Source organism: Prionailurus viverrinus, chromosome F1 (assembly GCF_022837055.1).
Source record: "Prionailurus viverrinus isolate Anna chromosome F1, UM_Priviv_1.0, whole genome shotgun sequence".
Classification (NCBI taxonomy): domain Eukaryota; kingdom Metazoa; phylum Chordata; class Mammalia; order Carnivora; family Felidae; genus Prionailurus; species Prionailurus viverrinus.
Genome location: NC_062577.1, coordinates 30,234,273 through 30,241,948, shown reverse-complemented (window position 1 = coordinate 30,241,948; position 7,676 = coordinate 30,234,273). Strand labels below are relative to the sequence as shown.

General features: G+C 45.9%; 1 protein-coding gene across 6 annotated transcripts in view; it reads left to right on the top strand.

The window, feature by feature from the left end:
- Positions 1–202: 202 nt before the first annotated feature.
- HHAT (hedgehog acyltransferase) overlaps positions 203–7,676 on the top strand; it is a 306,739-nt gene continuing 299,265 nt past the window's right edge. For 2 of the 6 annotated variants that reach the window (XR_007148118.1, XM_047840391.1), the window contains exon 1: positions 496–641. The gene's annotated coding sequence lies outside the window, so the exon portion shown is untranslated. Of the gene's footprint in view, positions 222–495; positions 642–1,126; positions 1,146–1,642; positions 1,662–7,676 lie in introns of those variants that run through there. The other 4 variants (XM_047840389.1, XM_047840387.1, XM_047840388.1 and 1 more) reach the window with 4 other exon arrangements.

Genomic DNA, 7,676 nt, shown 5'->3' with positions numbered 1-7,676 from the left:
TACCGTTCATCCCATTCGGTCTTTACTTATTCTCCAGGAAAGCAGGGGAGCTTATTTCCGCTAGACGGAGGAGGGCTGGGAGGCTCACAGGGGCTAAGTTCACCCGGCAAGAGGGTCAAGCAGCCGGGCCGCAAAGGCCGCCCTCTTTCCACTCCACCAAGCCACCTCCTCTCGCCCGTGGGGATCACTGGGCTGGATTTAGAGCCCACCTGGAGTTTCAGGTGACTTCCGCTCCGAAAGTGCTAGCCTGCAACTAGCAAACGGTTAGGGCACAGGCCAGCGCGCCGCTCAGCACAGGAACCCGGGCCCTCCCCGCGCGGGCGAGCCGGGGAGTTCGGAGGTCCCCTTCCGTCGGAGCCCCGCACACCCCGAGACGAGAGGCGGGCCGTCCCCGTTCCCGGAGCGCCGCGCGTGTCCGAGCCGGGCCGCCCGGAGCCGAGGGCGCGCGGGCGCGGCGGCGGGGGCGCGCTCTCCGAGCACGTGCGCCGGGCAGCTCCTCCAACCGCCGCTCCCGGGGAAGAGGGCGGCTTCCCGGGAAGCGGGCCGCCGCCGCAGCCGCCGGGACTCGGAAGTGCCGAGAGGGTTGTTGGGGACTCGTGGCGCGCGTGAACGCCGCCGCCGCTGCCCGGGACAGCCCGGAGGTTGGTAGCCGGGGACCGCAGCGGGTCCCGGGGAGGTTAGGTGTTGACCTTCGTGCTTCGGTGTACTCCCTTGAGAAACAAATGCTCCAGGAGCTTTCCGTTTCCTACTCGGGTTCCTGCTTCCGCGCCCGGGGGCGGGGCAGAGGAGGCTCCCTGTCGCGCGGTGGAGACAAAGGCGGCTGGCCCTGCGCCCCGTGCCAGGCCGGCCTCCGGGCGCGGTGGCGGGGCTCCCGCAGGCCCCGCCGAGTCCGCGCACGTCCCCGCCAGCGGCTTCTCCCCGGGCTTGGCCCCCGGTTCCCGCTGGTCTCCTCGGCGGTGTTAGACGTGCGCCTGCCCTACTGCTGCGGCTCCAGTGCCCGCCCCCCCCAGCCCAATGTTAGAGATTTATTTTGCTTTCTATTCTTCAGACTCAGTTTCCCTCTTCGAAGTCTAGCCTCCAGGGGCACCGGTCTTTACTTGGAAAGGCCCTCCTCCCCGCAGTTCTCACCAAAGTGGGCGGGCCAGGTACTGGGGTGGCCTTGGTGTTAAGAAATGTGCTGCTTCCTTGGTTCCTTGCTCTTGGATCAGGGCCAACTAGAAGTTGGCGTCCTCGGTGGTTTGCATTTTATGGAAATGAGACTCAATATTTCTATGTTGTATTCCTCATTCATTCGCAGAGCTAGGCACTTAGGTGCTAACAAGTACGTACTTGATTAAGTGCGATGGGAACATGAGAAGAAGGGCTTCACTGAGGAGGTGGTGGTTTTTATAAGTACAGTGTTTTTTTCCTTCCATTCGTAATGCTCCATCTTTCCTGTAATAATTCTCACTTTTCTCTGTGGCAGTCCCTGTAATTAGTAGAGGATAGGGACGGTGAGTTCTGACCTGAACGATTCAACTAATATTAACAATGACGATGCGCTTGTCAGGTGCTTTAAACCCATTATTTTTAAACCTTAAAACCACTGGGGAGGATAGATGGTGTTATCCCTTTTCACAGCAGAAGAAAAGACTCGGAGGAGATGCCAGTGGCACAAACTGGTAAATTTCAGGGCCGAGTTTTACACTCCCTTTTCTAGATCAAAGCCTGTACTGTATCTACTGCTTATTTTGCTCCCTCCTTGGGAAGCAGGTTAGATAGACTAATTTAAGGTGAAGGCCAAGTCTCTGGAGAGAGCAGTTATTGTGGGAGGCTAGATGTTTGTGGGAACTCTGGTAACATCAGGAACTGGCCAGCCTAGGTGGTACTACTTATCAGTGTGTTTCCTGCTTGCAGCTCAGTGCCTGGCCAAGGTGAGGTGCTCCTTAATTGTTGCACTAGAGTTCCTAACTTAGGGTGAAATCCTTGATTCCTTGTAGATTTTTTCCCCCTTTTTTTGGGGGGGGGAGGGTTGCCATGGACCTTTTTGGAGTTAGGGGAAGCCAATTTAAAAAAAAAATGTTTATTTTTTTGAGAGAGAGGGAGACAATCCCAGGCAGGCTCTGTGCTGTCAGTGCTGAGCCTGATGCAGGGCTCAAACTCATGAATCATGACCTGAGCTGAAACCAAGAGTCAGATGTTTAACCCATTGGGCCCCCCAGGCACCCCTGGAGAAGCCAATTTTCAAATTTTTTTTGAATGTTTGTTTATTTTTGAAGGTGAGAGAGGCAGAGTGTGAGCAGGGGAGAAGCAGAGAGAAAGGGAGACACAGAATCCAAAGTGGGCTTCAGGCTCTGAGCTGTCAGCATACAGCCCCACGCAGGGCTCAAACTCGCAAACCATGAGATCATGCCCTGAGCCAAAGTCGGATGCTTGACCGACTGAGCCACCCAGGCTCCCCTAGAAAAAAAATTTTTTTTTAAATGTTTAATCCATTTTTGAAGGGGGGCGCAGAGAGAGAGGGAGACACAGAATCCAAAGCAGGCTGCAGGCTCCGAGCTGTCAGCACAGAGCCTGACGTGAGTCTTGAACTCAAACTGCTAGATCATGATCTGAGCTGAAGCTGGACGTTCAACCGAGTCCTCCAGGTGGACTGGAGGTGCACTAAATGATATTTTGAGGTATTTGCAGCAGGTGCACTATGGTATGAAGGCATCTGACTTTTACTGGTGACGAAGTTGCCAGAACTGCTCTTATTAGTATAGTTTGTTGTCCACGTGTATAGTAAATGAAATCCTGCATTTCAGTTAGAGGTTCATGAAAATAAAGATGTATGAGAGAATTATAGGTTCATGGCCCCCTGAATTTTCCCTATGGCCCCCTTGGGGGTGGGTATCCTAGGTTACAAACCCTACTTGGTGTTTTTCTTCTGAGTGCTTGCTGGCCACCCTAGAGCATTATAAATACCTATTAACTTTCAGTTAGTGTCTCCTTTTACTCAGGTGTGGTTGTTTCTGGTGATAATAGCTGTTGAGAGGGAATTGCTGGATTGTTTACATACTCCACTTGCTCTGCGTCTTCTATGGATAATGCTGCTGGAGAATATTCTTGTGATAGTGGATGTGTGTCCTATAGTACAGGAGAGGTTATTTAAAAAAAAAAAATTTTTTTAAGTTTATTCATCTTAGAGAGCATGAACAGGGGAGGGGCAGAGAGAGAGAGGTAGACACAGAATCCGAAGCATGCTCCAGGCTCTGAGCTGTCAGCACAGAGCCCGATGCGGGGCTCCGAACTCACAAACCATGAGATGTGAGTGACTCACGCCCAACTGACTGAACCACCCAGGCACCCCCAGGGGAGGTTTTTGTTGTTGTTGTTGTTGTTGTTGTTGTTTGGAGAGTGGGTATGAACCTTAATGGTGTATGATATTACCAGTGCCAGAGAAGAAAAAGGTGTTATCACTGTATATTCCACAGACATGTAAAAGATTTTGAGGTGTTTTTGTGAATAGCTTTGGTAATGGCTGAAAATTCAGATGAAATGGGCCTTAAAAATGTTTTATTTTTATACACACACACACACACACACACACACACACACACACAGAGCGCGCACGCATATGCGTGCACGAGTGCGCATGCGCAAGCAGGGGAGAGGGGCAGAGGAAGAGAAAGAATTCCAAGCAGGGGGTTGACGTGGGTCTCTATCCCATGACCCTGGGATCATGACCTGAGCCGAAATCAAGAGTTGGCCACTCAACCAACTGAGCCACCCAGGCACCCCGAAATGGGCACTTTTTAATAAAACACCTTATCTAAGACATGATAAAAGCCGAATACTCCTGTATCTATTCAAGAAATGACATTTGGAGTTAAAATCCTTTCCAAAGAAAAATTTCTGAGCCTACATGGCTTTATAAAGGAAATATTACAAACAAAAAAAAAGAAAAAGAGGGAACACTCCCTGGCTGCTTTTATGAGGCCAGCATAACCTTGTTACTAAAGCTTGATAAGGACATTACAAGAAAATTACAGGCCATAGTCCCACAGAAAAGATGCAAAATGATGTATTGGTAAATCAAATCTAACAGTCTAAGAAGGATGCTAAACCGTGACCAATTTGGACTTATTCTAGGAATGTAAACTTTGGCTAACATTAGAAAATAAATGTAATTAACCACATTCAAATAAAGAGAAAAAATATTTGATAGAATCCAACACTGATACATGATAACTTTTTGCAAGCTAAAACATTGCGAACAATTAAAGATTTAAATAAAATGGAGGGTATGTCATTGCTCTTAAAATAAATTTACAGCTTGGGGCGCCTGGGTGGCGCAGTCGGTTAAGCGTCCGACTTTAGCCAGGTCACAATCTCGCGGTCCGTGAGTTCAAGCCCCGCGTCAGGCTCTGGGCTGATGGCTTACAGCCTGGAGCCTGTTTCCGATTCTGTGTCTCCCTCTCTCTGCCCCTCCCCCGTTCATGCTGTGTCTCTCTCTGTCCCCAAAATAAATAAACGTTGAAAAAAAAATTAAAAAAAAAAATAGACAGCTTTAGTACAATCCCAGTCACAATTCTAGCAGATTTCTTAAAAAGAGAAGTTGATAAGCCAGTTCTAAAATTTATTTGGAAATTCTGGGCAATCTAAGAAAAAGCAAATTTGGACGACTAGATCAATATGTGTTATGTTAATATGGTATTGGCACAATGCTAGGCAGACCATGGAACTGAGTAGAGAATCCATAATCAGGCTCACACATGTGTGGTTTGTGACAAAAGTGACAACACAGTGCAGTGGAGAAACGATGGCCAGTTCGGTGAATAATGCTGGGCCAATTGGATCTTCATATGGACAAAGTGAATCTTAATCATGTCATCCCATATGCAAACATTAATCAAGCTGTATCTTACACCTAAATGCGAAAGCTGAAATAATAAAATTTCTAGAAGAAAGCAAAGTAAAATATCTTCATTACCTAGGGACAGTCAAAGATTTATTGAATAGTACACAAAATGGAAAATATTGGTAAGAACTTCTGTTCATCTAAAGAATCCATAAGGGGAGTGAGCAGGCAAGCTAGGGAATAGGTGAAAATATTTGTAATACATATATCCAATAAAGAACTTATACCCAGAATTTAGAAACAACTACAAATCATTGAGAAAAAAATGGACAGCCCAGTAGAAAAATGGGCAAGTCACTTCCTAAACGAGGATCTCCCAATTCTTAAACACATGAAAAGAGGGTTAACTTCATTAGTAATTAGGGAAATGCAAATTAAAATTAGAGTGGGCCATCACTCTATACTCACCAGAGTGGTTAAAAGCAGACTGTGAAGGGCGCCTAGGTGGCTCAGTTGGTTGAGTGACATTGGCTCAGGTCATGATCTTGCCATTCCTGAATTGGAGCCCCATATTGGTCTCTGTGCTGACAGTTTAGAGCCTGGAGCCTGCTCCGGATTTCTCTCTCTCTCTCTCTCTCTCTCTCTCTCTCTCTCTCTCTCTGCCTCTGCCCCTCCCCTGCCTGTGCTCTCTCTCTTAAAAATTATTTAAAAAAAAAGGCAGACTAAGTACAGGCTTCCCTCAATATCTGAAAGCAGATTGTTCTTGTGAAATCTTTTGAAGCGAGGAAGCAATTAACCATTAATTTATATGGAAAAAATTTTGAGCACTCCCAGACCCCCAAAATAACCCTTTTAGGCTTTTTCTTAAAAAAAAATTTTTTTTAATGTTTATTTTTGAGAGTGAAAGAACACATGCACGCAAGCAGGAGTGGGGCAGAGAGAAAGGCAGAGAGAATCTGAAGCAGGCTCCAGGCTCTGAGCTGTCAGCACAGAGCCTGACATGGGGCTCAAACTCAGGAGCTGTGAGATCAGGACGTGAGTGGAAGTTGGATGCCCAACCAACTGAGCCATCCAGGTGCCTCTAGGCATTTCTGGTACCTTAGGACACATTTTGCTAGTGAATGCATGAAGTAAATCAAGATCGAGCACAGATGCCCACAGATACAATTCAAAGCTCTGATGGCATGATTCTGAGATGCTCAGTGTAGTTCCCTGGGAAGGAGCTTGAGGGGGGCCACTTTTGCTGCTTGGGGTGCTTGGCTGCAAAACAAACACAATGCCATTTTCTCTTTTTGCCTTTTTTTCGTAAAAGTGAAAATCTTCTTGGGATTTCTTTTGGTTAACAAAAACGGGTACTAATGTAGGTCTTTTGTAAAAGTGGAGTGGCATAACCTGAACTTTCAAAAAGTGGGGGATACCTGTCCTGGTTGGGTAATGGGTGAACTGGAACTCTCATACGTTGCTGATGGGTATGACAGCGCAAATGTTCTGGAAATTGGTGTATCATTTACTAAAGCTGGGCATACACATCTCCTATGACCCAGCTGCTCCATCCTCAGATAAACACAGTAGTAAAGGCATATATATGTGTGCTGAAAGACGTGTAAGAGGATGGACAGAACAGTACTATTCATACTGGCCCCAAGTTGGAAGCAACCCACATGTTCATCAACAGTAGAATGGATAGTAGTTTATAGAGTGGAATACTCTTTAGTAATGAGGATGAACAGATTATTGACTCATATACAACATGGATGAGCCTCCCATATCGCTGAACAAAAAGAGGGGCGCCTGGGTGTCTCAGGTGGTTAGGCAACTGACTCTTGATTTTAGCTCAGGTCATGATCTTACGGTTCGTGAGGTCAAGCCCCACGTGGGGCTCTACACTGCCAGTATGGAACCTACTTGGGATTCTCTCTCTCCCTCCCTGACCCCTCTGTCTACTTCTTCCAGTTTCTGCATGCTCACTGTCTGTCTCTCTCTATCAAAAATAAATAAACTTTAAAAAATATATAAAGAAGAGCTGAACAAAAAAGGAAATAGACACAACAGAGTAAATGCTATGTAATTCTATTTATATGAAGTTCAAAGCCAGGCACAACTGAATAAACTAGGACGATAGGAGTCAGGCTCATGGTGACCTTTAGTGGAGTTACAGGAAAGGACACACAGGACTTTTGAGGCATTTTGCTTTTAATCTGAAGGCAATTACTGGAGTGAGTCTGCTTTTTGAAAGTCTTAATTTTAATTTAAGTACATTTTAATACAAAGTTTACTTAAAATAGTGTATTATAAAAATTTTTGATTCATTCAGATGCCCCTAATCTGGGGAGTGTAAGACATAGTTGGCATGACTCTTGTTGATTAAAAAGGCTCAAAACAGGTTGAGAATTTTCAGTGGAGACAGTATAATATCACATCAGTAGCTTTTGTGAACTAGGGATTTATAAAAGTGACTCCTTTTTGGCAGTCTTTTAACAGCAGAGGTATGGCTTAATGGCAGTTCATATAAAAAGACTTAGAGCTCTGTTTGATATTAAGATTGATATCCATGTGAGGTGGAAACTAAAAAATGTCAAGTTGAGAACTGAATGCAAAATTTTGTTTTAGATTTAATTTTCTGACAATTTAAGTTTATAGCAGATTAAAAATATTCTGATTTTTGAGGTGCCTGGGTGGCTCATTTGGTTAGGTGTCCATCAGACACTTGATCTCAGCCCAGGTCTTTATCTCAGGGTTGTGAGTTCAAGCCCCACACTGGGCTCCACACTGGGCAGGAAGCCCACTTAAAAAATTCTGATTTTTTTAAATGTAAATCCTTTCAGTTAGATACTTTTCTCCCAAGTGGCAGGTG